Here is a 17,121-nt window from a genome sequence, read left to right on the forward strand (position 1 = left end):
ACCTTAGCATGCCAGCCACCACACTTCCACTGTCTTTCAGGCCATAGAAACAATACGAAAAACACCATGCTGTCTGTTCTCCTGTAGTCATTAGCTTTCACGATTAGGAAGACGTATATTGTTATCACCAACCTGCAGATGTGGAAACTAGTGCTCACAAAGGGTAAGTGACTTTAAAAGTCTGACAATTAGTTAAGGGATGAAATTAGACCCAGACTAGCCTCACTGGCTCTAAATTCTGTGCTTTTCCCATTTACCAGAAGAGACCCGGGTTTTTATTATACCTCCATTGCTTCTGATGCTTTTCACAAAATTTATTTGTTTGTTCAACAAAAATCACAGCAGTGGACAAAATAGACCCCCAATCCCTGCCCCTATAGAGCTTACATTCTAGTAGGAAAAATAGACAATTCACAAAAAAAGTGAAAAGACACTGGATGTTTGATGGTTGTAAGTGCTATGGAGAAGCTAGAAAGGATTTTCAGGAGACAGTGAAGTTGCAATTTTAAATCAGGTCATCTGGGGAGGCTTCCCTGAAAGGTGGCATTTCAGAAAGTTTCAGAGGGAGGTGAGAGAGTGAATCTGCATTTCAGATGGAGGAAGAAGCAGTGGTCCCCAGCTCAGTGCTTGCCTGGCTTGACTAAGGAATAGGGCAGAGGCGAAGGCGGCTGGAGCTGTGAGGGCAGGAGTGAAGGAGGAAGGGCGGAGGTCCCAGGGTAATGAGAGGCCAAACAGCGCCAGGCTCAGGCCAGCTTGAGGAGCTTTCAGAGTGAAATGGACGCTATTTGAGGATTTTGATTAAAGGACACCATTATCTGACATGTCATAAAGAAAGCTCTAGGTCTGTGCCGAGAACAGAGGAACAAGCGTCCATAATGGAGGAAGAAAAAACAGTTAGGAGGTAAATAGCAACAATAATAATAATTATAATATTATTAAATTAAATTAAAACAGGCAAAAAATGATTACTATTGGCTTCCACCAGGAAGATGATAAAAGTGGTCAGAAAGAAATAGGGCTGGCTGTACCCTGTTGCTGCCTGTCTGGGTTGGTTGCTAAGTGTCTCGGGGACACTGTGAGGGCGGAAGCCCTCCCAGCAAAATGCTCCCAGGAGTGGCAGGCAGTCAGGGGAGTGACTTGCTCAGATCCTCCTTTAAGAGAAAAGCTCCTGAGGAGGGGGGCTGGTTGATGACCCTATCTGAACCCCAGATGCCATGCAGCAGCATTCTCAGGGAGGCTACACTCTCCCCACGCTGCTCCTAGCCAGGGCTCTGCCTAGTCAGAGCTCCTCTCTCAGGCCATCTTTGCTCTAATCCTCCTTCAGCCCCTTTCTCCCTTCATAGACCTGCAGGACTGACATACCTGGCCACTGTCATCCACCTTGGGCTTCAGTAGTTCTTTCTCTCTAATGATGTTCTTGGAACGCCAGTTGGCATATCCAATTGTTTATTCTAGCCAATAGTAAAAATAGATCTTATTCCTAACAAAAATAAATACAAATTGAGCTCTTACTATGTGTCAAAACCTGAACTAAGCACTATACGTGAAATACTAAGATAACTTTGTGCATGCTTGGTCACTCAGTCGTGTCCAACTCTTTGCAACCCCATGGACTGCAGCCCAGCAGGCTCCTCTGTCCATGGGATTTCCCAGGCAAAAATACAGGAATGGGTTGCCATTTCCTACTCCAGAGGATCTTCCTGACCCAAGGATCAAACCATGTCTCCTACATTGCAGGTGAATTATTTACCATCCAGAGTCACCAGGGAGCCCTTTTAATCTTTACTACAACACAGTAAGGAAGGTACTATTTTATGTACAAAGAAACCGAGTCTCAGAAGGGTTAATCAATTTGCCCAAATTCAAATAGCTAGCAAATGACACTGCCACTGAACTTAGACAGTTAGAGTATAGAATCTTAATTTTTGCTACTGTATCAATCTCAAGGCAGGCTCATGGCTCCTCTGACTCCATGCCTCTTGGCTATTTGATGCCAGTCTGCTAATATGATTACAAGATTTTGATCACATGTATCCATGGGGCTCAGCAGGAAGCCAGTGACTTAATGTGCTGGTACCTGAGTATTCTAGTACCATCTCTATAGTTAGACTTTCTACCAATTCTGCAGGGCCATACAGTTCCACCTCTCCAGAAGAGAGCTGTTCTTGTTTTTCTGCAAATATTGGTCTGATACCTGGCTAGTATCTCTGTCACATTTCACAGTTTGTATTTTATCAATTTTAAATGAAAACTATGTCCTAAACTATCATGGGATGAAGAAAAGAGCCCTAAATTGGGATGAGAAGACCTGGTTTTGAGTCTCGACTCCAGCACTAAGGCAGTTGAAGATGCATTCCATTGCTAGTGACAAAACCGCATCTGAGCTAGTCAAGGAAAAGAGGGAATTTGTTTGGTCATCCTAACTGGCAAGTCCAAAGGGTGACATTAATTTCAGACATGACTGCATCCAGGGATTTAAATAACAGCAGGACTCTGCCTCACTGGATCTATCACCTCTGTTTGCCACTGTTTGGGCTTTGCTCTTGGTATGTTCATTTTATTTCACAGTAAAGATGGCTCTCCCCAACTCCATGCTAGGTTTTTAACACAGGACATTACAAAAGAAACCAACCCCCCCCCCGTATTCATGTAAACCCCTAAATACAGACATGATTGGCCTTATTTGGGAAAGGTGTTTGACCATGAACCAGTTGCTGGGTCGGGCAGCCTGGGTGATGAGTACTTCTGCAGTGGGGAATACAGGACAAGTTAATTAACCATCACATCAGCAGGAGACATTTCAGCAGTAAAAACAAACAACAGAAAAAGATGCTGGGCAGGTCAATATAACAACTTTACACAACAATCATCAAAGGTCTTCCCTATACAGAACACATGCATGCCACTCCGCAGGGCAACCCAAAGCCTCAGCCATCTGCCACATCCAGCTCCAAGTCCTAACTGCTGGGTCATATGCAGTCCTCTTCATCAGGTCCAGATGTAACTCCTGTGATACAGCAAGTCAAAATAAGAAATAAGCTATCTGACCCCACACACCTCCTCTCACTCATACACACATATAATACCCTTAGTATACATCATATGCACACATACAATATACTCAGTATACATCGTGGCTTTCTAGGTGAAAGGCATTTCCTATAACAAAGGGTTAAATCAAAAGAGCAGAGACTGACTTTCCTGGTGGTCCAGTGGTTAAGAATCCACCCCGTGACGCAGGGTACCTGGGTTTGATCTCTGATTGGGAACTAAGCTTCTCTGGTGGCTCAGAGGGTAAAGCGTCTGCCCGCAATGTGGGAGACTCGGGTTCAATCCCTGGGTCAGAAAGATTCCCTGAAGAAGGAAATGGCGACCCACCCCAGTACTCTTGCATGGTGCAGGCTGCAGTCCATGGGGTCACAAAGAGTCGGACATAACTGAGCGACTTCACTTTCACTTTGGGAACTAAGATTCCACATGCTGTGGAGCAACCCCGCCCACTCACCACAGCTAGGAAGCCCGTGAGCCACAGCAAAAATCCCACCGGACACAACAAAGATTCTGCATGCTCCAGCTAAGACATGACTCAGTCAAATGGATAATTAAGAACAGACTATTTAGACCAGGAAATAAAGTACATCCTATATAGAGGCATGTTACGTGTTGAATTGTGTTCCCCTCAGAAGAGGTATATTGAAGTCCTAACTCCCACTACCTCAGCATGTGACCATTGGAGACAGGGTCATGAGAGAGATAATCAAGATAAAATGAAGTCATTTTAGTGTGTTCTAATCCATTATGGTGCTGTTATAAGAGGAAGAAATCTAGACACGACAGAAACACAGGTGAACATGAAGACAGCCATCTACAAGCCAAGGAGAGGGACCTGAAACAGCTGCTCCTCTCACGGCCCTCAGAAGGAAGTGACCCCGCTGACACTGATTTTAGACATCCAGCCTCCAGAACTGAGACAATGCATTTCTGATGTTTAAACCACCCAGCCTGTGGCACTTTGTTATGACAGCACTGTCAAATGAATATAAGGCCTCTATTGTTTTTGCCTGCCTATCCTACATTCCCCCTATTTCTTTTGGAGACTTTCTTCCCTCCTCCTCTTAGTTCACGCGGTTCTTCTGGATCTGATTCAGTCTGTAGCTCCAGGAGTTAGCAATGACCCAGGCTTAATCGATCAGTGTATTCCATCCCTTGACCACAATGACTGGTCAGTGAAAACAGGCCAGCTTTTTTGCTGAAATCTTTTTCGGGAGTTGCTATGCTGGTAGAATGTAAGCCTGGAACTAGTGGTGTTCACCTTGCTAGCATGAAGTAATAACCTTCCTGAGAGTGGACCAGTCCAGAGAAAAGCCAGTAAGAGAGATGGGAGTAAAAGAATTCTGACAATATGTAATATGAGCACTTGGATACAAGTGTTCCTGAAATTGCATACTCCCCTACTTTTCCATATATATCCAACAATTTCTCTTTTATTTGGATTTGATTTGGGTTTCTTTCATATCAACTGAAAGAGTTTGTATTAAATGATACTGTTCATTATACCTAACTGCTTCCAACTGCCTTTTGACTTTCTTTGGTCACATTTTTCTTTGCTTCTTAATCCCATCCTGAATTTTCCATCCAAGAGTTCCGCAACCCCCACCCCTACCCCGCCACCCTGCTTTACACTCATGGAGAAACTCCAGTACAGAAGTGAGTTTAAGTAGCATTTATGCATCTTTAATCTCCCTTACTCTAAATGAAACTTGAAGGGAAAGGTAATCCTAATCTGATTTTCCCTATGTCTCCCTTTTAAGCACACATCCAACATCAGTTAGAGAAAATTTTGCCTTAAAGTATCAAGGATATTTTACGGGAAGAATGTGAGAAAAACATAGGTCTTGGTAAACTTGGTATCACATATTACTAAGTAACATCAAGTGAGTAATTAAAATTGAGAATGGAATACCAAAATTTATTTTGTCCACTTTTAAGTGGAAAAAATTAACTAAAAACATAGCACTCCCAAACAAGTCTTTTTTGGAGTAAAAATATAATCTAAAAATAAAGAATATATAGGTAGAATGCATGTGTAATTTTACTTTTGATCATGAAATATTTGATGAAAAAATAGAGCTGTCTGTGGTCCTGAAAATCCGTTATTAAAAACATGGATACTTTTTATTACTTTTATTACAAGAAGGATGAGACATTTCCCCATAAAGACAGAATGATTGAATTCTGAATCCAGATAATTTAATCTCATTTTCTTTGACTTTAAGTACTCCTAGGCAGATGAATTAAGGAAGCAGATTATTTATTCTGACAGAGAGCTTTAAGTTACAAGAATGTACAGCTACAAAGTAATAGTAAATACAAATAGGAGAAAATACTAAATAGGAACTAGTAAGTCTAATCTTCTTGATCTCAATTATAGTTTTCTAACAAGGAAAAACATTTAACTCTCATATCAAAACTTAAGTATTGTCACATAGCTTTCTTTGTTAGATTTTTCTTTCTAATATTTATAAACAAGGGCCTTTTCACAGTTATGCTACTTATCTTATTATGATATTTAAATAAATGTTCTATATTGTTGATGTTTTCTTGGTGTTTTTCCTATTTTCAGCACATTTTAGAGGTTGGTTTGTTGTGTTTTGGATTTTTTTTCTGTTAAAGTTAGAGGGAAAAGAAACATTTCTGCAATGTGGGCATCTATCTTAGTCACTGAGCTTTCTATAATACGGATTCCCGCAGGGTAGCAGGGAGAAGTATACCTGTGAAGAAAGTATTACACATTCATACCACCAATGAGGAAAACTGAGTTTCACAGCACTTAACATTGTTCAATAAACAAGTTGCAGGATTCAAGCTAATTTTACGTTTAGTGTTAGCATTCTTCTTGAGGAAGGTGGCCAGGTAGTAAACTCCTAAACACTTCAACTCATATGGCATCTTCTTTGATAAAGATAAGCCGCGTGACCTATGGTCAGAGCATGAGCTTCGTAGTTGGACAGTTCTGGTTTCAAAGTTTGAACTGCCAGACTTCTCTGAGCCTCAGTTTCCTCATTTTCAAAACAAACCTGACCATACCTGCCTAGTATAAATGTGTGTAAAAAGTTTAGCAAAGTATCAAAGATGATACATCATAATGTTCAATAAATATTAGCTTTTATATATGCTACATATGTGTGAGATATTCAGATAGATGGTTACAATGATGGCTACCTAGCATATAGCAGCTTGAACCCTTAGTAAACAAAAGAAAGTGGTTTGGGGGGCTTTCTGGAAGGTACATTATGTGATAGCTTAGATTCTCAAGTAACATCAGATGCCAATAACAGGAGGTATAGATAATAGTCCCCCTTAATTCTCAGGTATAACTCAATATGTTTTCGTCAAACTTGCCTTAAACATTGGTTTGCCTCCACACACTTCTCTTTCCCTCATTCCATACCCTTTCTCTTAGCAACTATTCTTATTTCTGTGCTTCAGTAATCATTTCTAGATGCATTTCTAAATCCAGCCAGATTATTTTTTTTTTTAGAGTTGTGGACCTGTATATCTAACTCCCTAACGGACTGCTCTGTGTCCTGGGGTCAGTATGTCACAAAATAAGCCCATTATTGTGCTCTCTGTCCATTGCACTTCAAGTCCATTCCTTATCCCAGCAAATGAGAATCCTATTGACTAACCAGAAGCCCAGATTCTTCCTTACCCTCACATCCAATCAGCCCCCAACGACTATTAATTCTATCTTCAGACTGTCTCTCCCTCCACATCCCTTCTCTATCTCCACTCAAATCATCCACTGCCACTGTTTTCCTAGTTAACATTTTCATCATCTCTTGTCTTTCTAAGTGAATTTACAAATGTCATGTATATCACATTTATCCTCTCTTCCATGTATACAAACAACCCCTATGTCATAAAGAACCCAATTCAAGATTGCTGGACCTTTCATTTTAGCTATATTTTCTCTAGTATTGAATTCTATTACAAATTTAAAATGAAACATCATGTTTTGTAATTTTATGTATTTTCATTAAAATAAAACATAATATATTCATGTCTATTTTTAACTTCTACTTTGTATTGGGATGGAGAAGGCAATGGCAACCCACTCCAGTGTTCTTGCCCGGAGAATCCCAGGGACGGCGGAGCCTGGTGGGCTGCCATCTATGGGATCACACAGAGTCGGAAACGACTGAAGTGACTTAGCAGTTGTATTGGGATATGGCTGATTACTTGAGTGTGTGTGTTCATGGTCAGTCATGTCTGACTCTTTGCCACCCCATGGACTGTAGTCCACCAGGCTCCTCTGTCCATGTAATTTTCCAGGCAAGAATAGTGAAGCGAGTTGCCATTTCCTACTCCAGGGGATCTTCCCAACCAAGGGATCAAACCTGTGACTCTTGCATCTCCTGCATTGCAACGCATACATCTCATGCCTGAAGAATCCCATGGACAGAGGGACCTGGTGGGCTACAGTACATGGGGTCACAGAGAGTCAGACATGACCGAGTGACTAGGGCTTCCTTGGTGGCTCAGATGGTAAAGAATCTGCCCGCAATTCAGGAGACCCGGTTTGATCTCTGGAAAATATAATTATTAGATATATAAATACATTTGTAGTTCAGTTTAAAAAAAAATCTTTACCATCTCTTTCCTTCTAAATCTCCTTACCCTCTCCAATCCATCCTCTGCCCAGCTGCCAAAGCGACATTTTTTTTTTCCCCAAAGCAAGAGACTTTACTAGGAAGGGGCATCCAGGTGGCCAGCAGGGGGATAAGAGAACCCAGGAGGACTGCTCTCAAAGTGACACTTTTAACACAAAAGCTTCCTCATGCCATTTGTCCCCATGCTCACCCTCCCCCACTGGTCCCCTTCCTAACCTCTATAGCTTGCCTGGACTTTTCAAGGGTTTAAAAAGCAGGGCTCACTTGAAAGGAGTCAAAAATGGACAGAGATCAAAACAGCAGTTTTATTTATGAAAATACAGTCAAAACCAGGCTTAGGTTTGGGGAAACACTAGCTCCCTAACCCTATACCCCAGAATTAGATTGCCTAACAGTGGAACACCCACAATTAGGTCTCTCTGTGTAAGGACAGACTTCTATGACAGGTGGCTGGGAATGCATCAGAGGGGCTGCTCTATACAGGACAGAAGAGAAATGAAGCCCAACTCCTCGGGCCTGGACAGGAGTGAGGGAAGAGACAGAGAAGCCAGGAGAGTAACGCTAACAGAAGTCCCCACGAAGGGAAGCGAGAGGCCAGCAGAAATGAGGTTTCTGCTCATCACCCCAACCTCAAGAGCAGACAGAGCCAGCGAAGCCCTTTATGTTGTCGCCAATTACTTCCCCCACACCTCCCCATCCCAGCCCTCTTGACTGCCTTCCCTGTCGGACTTCCAGATCCTGAAGCTACTCTTGCTGAAGCACTCGCAAGCTCCTGAACACACCAACTCTTCTCTTGTTTCTCTACCCTTGCACAACCTCTTCCCTCTGCTAGGAATGTCCCCTGGCTAGGTTTCTGCCCAGCAAAATGTGTTCTGTTTTTCAGCCTTCAAGTCACAGCTGGCTCCTCTTGAAGTCTCCTTCGCCTCACTCTGGCAGGTCCTTCTCTGGTGCTTCCAGTGTATGTGACACCCACCCACATCCAGCGGCCTGGTTATCTTTTCTTTGCAAGGTTGGAAGCTCTTTGAGGAGAGAGACCTACACTTTGATCTTTGAATTCCCAGGACCTAGAACAGCGCTTGGCACACAGAGTAACCTCTAATAAATATGTGATGGTTGAATGAATATGTACTGGACCTTCATTATTTTGCCTCTTCAGCATTCCATTCTCCCTTCTTATGGAAACAGCAGCTTGATTTTCTCCTTGGGGGCTAACAACTTCCTCCCCTGCCCCATACAGGGGCAACAAGATCCAATTTGAATCTGGAGCAGAGGGTCACAGATATCAAGATGTGTGGTGCTTAATAATTTTGATAAAGGCACCCAAAGGCGGCTAGTTGATAATGAATAATGAATGTTTGTTGAAATAAAGAAGGGAGTGAAAGGGAAAGAAGGAGGGAGGAATGGAAGGAGGAAGGACAGGAGAGAGGTGGGGAGAAAGGAATAAGAGAGGGAGGCAGGGAAAGGGAAGCAGCAGCTTAGGATAGCGCTCTGGTCAGAACCCTAGAGATCATTGGAAAGAATCAGCCGGGCTGAGCTGCAGTCTGGGAACTGTAAACCCTGGGGTCTGGACGCCTCTTACCTTCTCCACTCAACAGTTCTGTATTTAAATGGCTGCTTTCTCGCCTGGACTATTTTGGTACATCTATTATTGGCTCCCATTTAGTGTCTGTTTATTTAAATCTGCTTTCAACTGGAACATAATTCTCTTGATGATCCGTTGATGCTGCGACACAGTAGGAATACAGATAATTGTCACTGTGCACATTCTGCTGGAAATATAAAATTATTATCTTTAGAGCGGTGGAGTAGGGTGTTGGAGCACGGATGTTAGGCAGCGCGGGCACGTGGGGTTTGCAGAGTGCTAATTTGCTGGCTGCCCTGCCGGGCTCCGCGGGTTGTCCTACGAGCCTCCCCCACCCTCGCCCCGGAACTCAGGAAGACACCCAGCTCCCCAGCACCCTGCCATCACTCCGCTGCCAAGAGAATGCGGGTAGCCACTCTCTCAGAGACTTGAGGATTCCTTCATGGTCATCATGGACCAAAGGGCGGGAGGCCGGTCACCGTCTCAGGCTCCACGGCCTTTTGGGGGGGCTGCTGGAACCAGGGGACAGTCTGAGCCGCACAGACCCAGCAGAGAGCAGCTTGAAGGCATGCAATTAGAGCCAGGACTGGCTGGGGCGGAGGGCTCGCCGCTGTCCACCCCTCCAAGACTCCCCGGCCTCCCTGGCCCCTCACCCATCCCACCCTTCTCCTCACCTGCTCCCAGCACACCACCCCCCCACCCCAGCCTCTCACCGCCTCCGCACCTACCTCCAGCCCTCAGCTCCCACCCCCAGCGCGCTGCCTCCATTTACAAGCAGCATCACTAATTGCTTTTTAGGGTCTCTTTTCTGCTCTCTGTTCAAAATTCACGGGGCGTTCCCCGGCCCTTTTATGCTACTTTTCTGAACCTTTTCAGCCTCTTTTACAAACTTAGCACTTTCTGTGCCTCTTTTAGTCTTGGCGAGAAGAAAGAGACTTGAGGGAGTTTTTTTTTTTTTTTTTGGCAGTAAACTCCTTCGCCTGTACCCCCTCCCCCGCCGCTCCCCACCCCCCAGTCCCGCCGCCGCCCCCTCCAAAAGCACACGCATTGACCCTCCTCCCACTGAATGGGGCTTTGTGCGGGGAATTTCCGGAACATAGCCCAGCGCCCAGGCCTCTGTGAGGAGAGGAGGGGCCCAGCCGGGCAAGGAGACCCTTAAGCCCACCCCATTACCACGGTCACTGTTTGCCCTGGATTCTCTAAAAGGCCTATTGTTGCCGGTTGCCAGGTATTCCATAGCAACACTTAAGCCAAGCTGCCTACCCTATTTAGGCCCAAAACTTTTCAATGGCCTCCAAAACCCGTGCTTGTCAGCGCCGCAGACTGCTCCTCAAACAGCCTCAGAGGGGAGGGCGAAGCCAAACCATCCCCCAGCCTTCTCTGCCTTTCAAATATCCGTGTTTGAGGCTGCTTGGGGGCTCCTTGTCATTTGCCTAGGTTCAGCAGGCCAAACAATCGCAATTAAAATTTCTCTCTCCCCTCACCCTGGCATCTCCCCCTCTCTCAGCCCCCCGGCCCGGTTGCAGACCTCTCTCTAACTTAATATTCAGCTGGGACTGGGTTTCATCATTTTCTGCAAGGGCCTCCTGGCTTTCCTTGTCAACCGTCTCAAAGGAAATTGCTTTATTATTTTAGGAGAGTTTGGGTGCACTTCCATGCACGGTTTATACTCCTTCTCATCTCTGGTGAAGAGGAAGATAATAGAATCAGAGTCCATGCTCTAGAAGGAATCTTAATCATGGTCCCAGATGAGGGTCTGGAGGCCCAGACCCAGGAAGAGACTGGCTGGTGTCACGAGTTATTTAGAGGTGGGGGTCCAGAGCCCAAGGTCCCTGACCCCCAATCCCAGGCTTATGCTCACTAGGCAGCTCCAATGTCACATGAGGAGGAGATTGGCAGAGTGAGGAAAAAGTACTCCGTGCATCTCAAAAATTGAAAATGGGAGGAAGGCAGGTTCCACTTTCGGAGGAATGCGTCTCCCAGACCTTCCTGCTCCTTCCTTTCCAGGCCAAATGTGAGTTTGCCCCAGCCCAGTGATGAGCAACCCTGGAGGTGTCAGTTCAGTTCAGTTCAGTTTTCAGTTCAGTTCAGTCACTCAGTCGTGTCTGACTCTTTGCAACCCCATGGACTGCAGCACACCAGGCCCCCCTGTCCATCACCAACTCCTGGAGCCTACTCAAACTCAGGCCTGTTGAGTCAGTGATGCCATCCAACCATCTCATCCTCTGTCATCCCCTTCTCCACCTGCCTTCAATTTCTCCCAGCATCAGGGTCTTTTCCAGTGAGTCAATTCTTTGCATCAGGTGGCCAAAATATTGGAGTTTCAACTTTAGCATCAGTCCTTCCAGTGACTATTCATGACTGATTTCCTTTAGGATTGGCTGGTTGGATCTCCTTGCAGTCTGTTTTACCTGCTACCTTACTTTCTCCTCACATTGGAGATTTATGGCGTCTCTCCCAGGTCCTCAATTAGAGGAGGCTCAACTTAGCATTCTAGAACATTCAACTGCTCCACCCCCACCACCCCACACTCATCGTTTGACAGAAATCATCAAATAATTTGCCCAAAGTCACAGAGCACTTAGCATAAAACCAAGCTCTGCCCCACAGCCTGCGTGGCCCTGCATGATCTGGACTGGCCCATCTCTGTCCCATCTTCTACCTCTCTCTTCCTGGCTTAGCCCATGCCAGCCACATCCTTTCATTCTTTGTACACAACAAACTCACTTCTGCCTCAGGATTTCCATCTTTGCTTTTCTCTCTGCCTGGAAACCCTGTCCCCAGATCTTGTGGGGCTGGATTCTTCTCACCATTCAAGACTCATCTCACATGCCACTGTCTCTAGAAGACCATCCCTGCTCACATTCTACTGACTTAACTTCCTCTTGTCCTTTTATAAATTCTTTATAGCATGTATTATAATTTTTATAATTAATTACAATTTATCATAGCCACCTATTGTATTTAATACCATCATAATTATTATTTATATATATTTGGATCTTATTTCTTATCTGCTCCAGGCTCAAACATAACCTCTATTAGAACCCTACACCTTGTTTATCTTGTACCCCCAGAGTTTAGTGTAGTGTCTGGAACATAGAAGGTACTCAATGAATATCTGAATAAATAAATGAAGGTATTTGCTCATTGGTGGTAGATATGAAAGTTAGAACTCAAGTCTTCTAATTCACAATGCAATGTCCTTTTTCTTGAGGGCATTGTGGGATGAGAAAAGGAATAGTGTTCATGTGTTTTTAAGTCCTTCCATATAACCCTAGTGTTTCCCAAACTTTAAAAAAATTATTATTACTGCTCCACTAAATGAGCTTTAAAGATTGTTTTTACCTCATTGTCTCCTATGAAACTATCAGAGATATGTTCTATATCTAATAATGTACTGTGGTCCTTTAAAAGCTGTAAGTCAGTGTAATGTCTAAGATTTCCCCACCCTAAGGACCAGATTTTGCCTCTTTCAGAGTGATGTCAGCTTCCTTGAGAAGGCATGTGATAACCAACAACAGTCACTCAGAGTAAAAGCTTACAGATTTCTGTTGGTGCTAAAAAACCAGTGAATTAATTCCATGCCTGATGAAAATGGAGGAGGATTGTCTCAGAGCTTAGGTGTGGAAGAATTCTAGCCATTGAAAGTGACAAGAATGGGCAGAAAGGATGGTGGATGTGTTAACTTTGGGCTTCCAGCCCAGCCCTCATATTACATACTTCACAAAAGTTTCTAAAAAGATCTTTAGAAAAACCTTTTCAGCTTAGGTAAATGTGGTGTTAAACCACTAATCGTTAACCCCTTTCCTCTTCTTATTCAGCTCTTAATCAGATTATACAAAAGCTTTCAGACGTTCTTGGTTTCCAATGCCAGCGTGTGAGGATAAAGTAGATTTTCTAAAATGCTGCCTCAAAAGTCAAAATTTTAAAACTTTTACTGCTGGGTGTAGGTCCACAAAATAAATTCTTCATTAAGGAAAAAAGTCAGCACTGGGGGCACCCGTGCAAGCTCAGTCTTCCAGACAAAGGGGTTCCGCCGCAGAGCCTGTAAGGAAGTCATGGCTCTCCCGAGTTGCTCTCCTCCAGGCTCAGTGTGCTGGTCAGCATGGCCTGTGGAAATCAAGGAGGAGAAGTTGCCCATCAGAAATACATAAAGAAATCCCAGGAGCTTAGTAAGGGAAACAGAAAAGCAGGTCGTTTGACTACCTCTCAGAGGAAACAGAAGGAATCTGAGATCATGCAACAAAAGCAGAAGGCAGCCAACAAAAAGAAGGCTATGCAGAGAAGAGAAAAACAATGACTATTTAGAAACTCTGAGTGCTACTGCTAATTAGGTGTATCATAAGTTCTATGATGAAGATTTTATAGAATGGACAGCCATACATGTGTTATATCCTTATGAAACTATTTTAAACTTAAAAAAAAAAAAAAAAAAAACACAGCACTGCCTCCTGGAAGCACCTGTAGATTAAGAGCTGACATATCTATATGCTTCCCTGATAGCTCAGTTGGTAAAGAACCTGCCTGGAGGAGATCCTGGTTCAATTCCTGGGTCAGGAAGATCCCCTGGAGAAGGGATAGGCTACCCACTCCAGTATTCTTGGGCTTCCCTTGTGGCTCAGCTGGTAAAGAATCCTCCTGCAATATGGGAAGACCTGGGTTACATCCCTTGGTTGGGAAGATCCCCTGGAGAAGGGAAAGGCTACCCACTTCAGTAGGGGTCACAAAAAGTTGGACATGACTAAGTGACTTTCATTTTCGCTATCTATATGCAGGATGTTCATTTATGCATTCATTAATTAACCAAGTATTCACTGAATCCCTCTTATGTCCCAAGCAGTGCGCTAGGGGCTACACAGATATATCATTTCCACAGCATTTTATATGAATACCAGGTACTAGGGAGCTTCCCAGGTGTCTCAGTGGTAAAGAATCTGCATGCCAGTGCAGGAGAAGCAGGAGATTCAGGTTCCATCCCTGGGTAGGGAAGATCTCCAGGAGGAGGGCATGGCAACCCACTCCAGTATTCTTGCCTGGAGAATCCCATGGACAGAGGAACCTGGAGGGCTATAGTTCATAGGGTTGCAATGGGCCCAACATGACTGAGTGCCTGTGCACGCATACATGCATGGACTAGATTCTAGAGAACGGAATGTACTCTTTGTAGGTTGCATGATTTAAGGAATGATCATTACTTGGCCTCACTGATACATATTATCTAAGCATGGAGTTCTTGATGATGCTAAATGAACTCCATAGTCTCCTTAGTAGAAAAGTTAGAAGTCTATCCCCAGTATAGTGGACATCTGCTTTGTTACCTGCCCAGCATCCTTCCTTTCCTTCTTGTCATTATAGCAACCTCCTCTTCTTAGGGGAACTAGCTCTCCTATTCCATGTGGTCCTGCAATTATTGCAATTCAGAGTACCCTTCTGTTCACTTGGATGGAAGGCAGATATCCTAGGCACAGACAATCCCTGGCTAATTCATTGCACCAGAGATGGAGAACATAGCACCAGGGAAACAGAGAACAGCCTTCCTGTGGGTGCTTCTATCTTTTTAAAGATCCAAGTGACACCTCTGGAACCCAGGATTCCACTTCTCCTCAAGGGGCCTGAGGGAAGCAAGAGTGAACTTTAGAAGTTGAAGGTCCCTAAGACTCTTGAAAGCCACTGTTCTCACTGCTACCACATTGAGAAACAATGAAAATAGACGGCAAGTCGGCCTGAATTCTGAAAGGAAGGTCAAGGACCACATTTCTGAATATCAAGTCTAGAGTTGGATCTGAGAGTCAAATTTGGAGTTTAGAGTTGATTAGAGACGGTCTGGCAGAGAAGGCAATGGCACCCCACTCCAGTCCTCTTGCCTGGAAAATCCCATGGACAGAGGAGCCTGCTGGGCTGCAGTCCATGGGGTCGCTAACAGTCGGACACGACTGAGCGACTTCACTTTCATTTTTCACTTTCATGCACTGGAGAAGGAAATGGCAACCCACTCCAGTGTTCTTGCCTGGAGAATCCCAGGGACGGGGGAGCCTGGTGGGCCGCCGTCTATGGGGTCGCACAGAATCAGACATGACTGAAGTGACTTAGCAGCAGCAGCAGAGAAGGTCTGGAGAGCTAATATATCAGGAACTGGAAAATAGGTCCTGGATGATCAAATCATATCTGATTTGGTGCTTTTGCTCATTTTAAAGGTCAGCAAAAGGTAAATCTAGAGAGTAGGAGACCCTGGTGCTGGGAAAGATTGAGGGCAGGAGAAGAGGGTGGCAGAAGATGAGATGGTTGGATGGCATCACAGACTCAATGGACATAAGTTTGAACAAACTCCAGGAGGTAGTGAAGGACTAAGAAGCCTGGCATGCTGCAGTCCATGGGGTCACAAAGAGTCAGACATGACTTAGTGACTAAACAACAACAACAGGAGGCTTAGAGGGTCTGAGGAAAGACTGTTAGAGAGTTTTAATTCCTTCTTTTAGAAATTTCTTGCTTCATTTTTTTTTTCTGAGAAACACTTATTATTCAGGTATTTCTTTTCTCTTTCTGCCATTGATGTTCCCCAGGTATTTGCATTCAGCCCTTCTATTTCCTCATTCTATTGCTTTTTTGTCATCTACCCCTGTGGTAAATTGAACAATTTCCCTCCAACATTGTTCACATCCTAATCCCTAGAACCTGTGAATGTGTGCCTTTCTGTTAAAAAAAAAAAAAAAGGGATTTTTCAGATATGCTTAAGTTAATGTCTTGGTATGAGAGAATTACTCTGAACTATCTAAATCAGAAGGGGAACCAGGATGAGGCAATGAAAGCAAAGAAAGCAGACATTGGGTGATGGACTTTGAAGATAGATAAAGGGGCCATGAGCCAAGGAATGGAGGCAGTTTCTAGAAGCTTGAAGAGATAAGGAAACAAAACCTCCCCCTAAAGCCTCCAGAAAGAAGGCAGCTCTGTTGACTATCTTGATTTTAGCTTTGAAAGACTCACTTCAGGCTTCTGAAAGATAGTAAGTTTGTGTTAAGCCCCTAAGTTTTAGTAACTTATTACAACATCAGTCAAAAGCTAATATAACCCCCATTTCACCCAAATCCATTAATCTGCCATCCTGACCTCTGTCCTGAGCTCATTTGTAACTCGTGGTTTGGACATCTCCACCGTGGTGTTTTCCAGGTACTTTAAATTCAACACATGAATGTTGTCTCCCACTCCTGTTCCTCTACTGGTGCATGTTCTCATGTTAACAGCATCACCACTTGCCTGGAAGAGGCTTATTCAACTGAAGATTTCTTCGGTTCTTCTTTTGTTCCTTCTTTTCTATGAAATGTTGCTCCATCATGTTCTTTATGCCTGCCTACCACTCCAAGTACTCTAGTTCAGACCTCTAAAGTGTAGATTACCCTGACAGTCTATTAATAATCTCCTTGCCTCCAGTGTCTCCCAACAAGCCGACTCAACAATCCTCAGTCTTCTACTTGAAAACATAAATTGGTTATATCATCTGGGGCCAACACACCTACAAAGTAAAGTCCAAACCTGTTATCATAATCAAATACCCTTGACGTTTTGCTCTACCCTTTTTGGTCTCGTACCTTATCATTCCTTCCCCAACATATGCATGTGCACACATGCGCACACACACAGACATGCACTATTATCATAGTAAACTTCACACAATTCTGCCACTCAAAGGTTTCTGTTTGTAAGCACAACCTTCTATAACTTGCATGCCTGTTTACCATCATTCAGTCTTCTTTGCCTGCAAACCTCTTCTAACCTTTCACTGTCATTGCCAGTGTGAAGACTTCCCAAGACCCTCTGCATTTCCAGCCAGAATGGAGTCCATTCTGAGATTCCACACCACTGAGTTTA

The 17,121-nt window shown here is 44.0% G+C and overlaps 1 long non-coding RNA gene and 1 pseudogene across 1 annotated transcript in view; both read left to right on the plus strand.

Annotated features, from left to right (window-relative positions):
• Positions 1-8,795, plus strand: part of LOC110129000 (uncharacterized) — a 29,015-nt gene extending 20,220 nt beyond the window's left edge. The window contains exon 3 of the long non-coding RNA XR_002311342.2: positions 8,557-8,795. This is a non-coding gene — a long non-coding RNA (uncharacterized lncRNA). The remainder of the gene's footprint in view (positions 1-8,556) is intronic.
• A 4,568-nt stretch (positions 8,796-13,363) lies between these two features.
• On the plus strand, positions 13,364-13,558 carry LOC110128997 (small EDRK-rich factor 1 pseudogene; annotated as a pseudogene).
• Positions 13,559-17,121: the final 3,563 nt, after the last annotated feature.

Source organism: Odocoileus virginianus, chromosome 23 (genome assembly GCF_023699985.2).
Source record: "Odocoileus virginianus isolate 20LAN1187 ecotype Illinois chromosome 23, Ovbor_1.2, whole genome shotgun sequence".
NCBI lineage: Eukaryota > Metazoa > Chordata > Mammalia > Artiodactyla > Cervidae > Odocoileus > Odocoileus virginianus.